The 1,000-nt window shown below is 41.9% G+C and overlaps 1 non-coding gene across 1 annotated transcript; it reads left to right on the top strand.

Annotated features, from left to right (window-relative positions):
• Nucleotides 1-463: 463 nt before the first annotated feature.
• Nucleotides 464-571, top strand: LOC112725118 (small nucleolar RNA R71). The gene has a single exon (XR_003164246.1). It is a non-coding gene; the product is annotated as a small nucleolar RNA R71 (small nucleolar RNA).
• Nucleotides 572-1,000: the final 429 nt, after the last annotated feature.

The raw sequence follows: 1,000 nt of genomic DNA, 5'->3' as shown, positions 1-1,000 counted from the left end.
GTCTCTGTTGATCATTCCATGAGAGATTTGGATGATTTCTCCATGAAGGATTATAGGTGTTTCCATAGGGTTCTCCCATGTAATTCACCTCTTCCATTGCTGGGTTCTTAGGATCATAAGCTTCTTCTTCAGAGGAAGTTTCCCTAGTACTGCCTGTTGCTGCTTGCATTCCAGACAGACTCCGAGAGATCATATTGACTTGTTGGGTCAATATTTTATTCTGAGCCAATATGGCATTCAGAGTATCAATCTCAAGAACTCCTTTCTTCTGAGTTGTCCCATTATTCACAGGGTTCCGTTCAGAAGTGTACATGAATTGGTTATTTGCAACCATTTCAATGAGTTCCTGAACTTCTGCAGGCGTCTTCTTCAGATGAAGAGATCCTCCAGCAGAGCTGTCCAATGACATTTTGGATAGTTCAGACAGACCATCATAGAAGATACCTATGATACTCCATTCTGAAAGCATGTCAGAAGGACACCTTCTGATCAATTGCTTGTATCTTTCCCAAGCTTCATAGAGGGATTCACCTTCCTTCTGTCTGAAGGTTTGGACTTCCACTCTAAGCTTACTTAGTTTTTGAGGTGGAAAAAACTTTGCCAAGAAGGCATTAACTAGCTTTTCCCAAGAGTTCAGGCTTTCTTTAGGTTGTGAATCCAACCATGTCCTAGCTCTGTCTCTTACAGCAAAAGGAAAAAGCATAAGTCTATAGACCTCGGGGTCAACCCCATTGGTCTTGACAGTGTCACAGATTTGTAAAAATTTAGCGAAGAACTGATGAGGATCTTCCAATGGAAGTCCATGAAACTTGCAATTCTGTTGCATTAGAGAAACTAACTGAGGCTTAAGCTCAAAGTTGTTTGCTCCAATGGCAGGGATTGAGATGCTTCTCCCATAGAAGTTGGGAGTAGGTGCAGTAAAGTCACCAAGCACCTTCCTTGCATTATTGGCATTGTTGTTTTCGGCTGCCATGGTTTCTTCTTCCTTGAAAAGCTCTGT

The sequence above is a fragment of the Arachis hypogaea genome, chromosome 11, assembly GCF_003086295.3.
Source record: "Arachis hypogaea cultivar Tifrunner chromosome 11, arahy.Tifrunner.gnm2.J5K5, whole genome shotgun sequence".
Lineage (NCBI taxonomy): Eukaryota > Viridiplantae > Streptophyta > Magnoliopsida > Fabales > Fabaceae > Arachis > Arachis hypogaea.
This window is presented reverse-complemented; position numbering and strand designations above follow the sequence as displayed.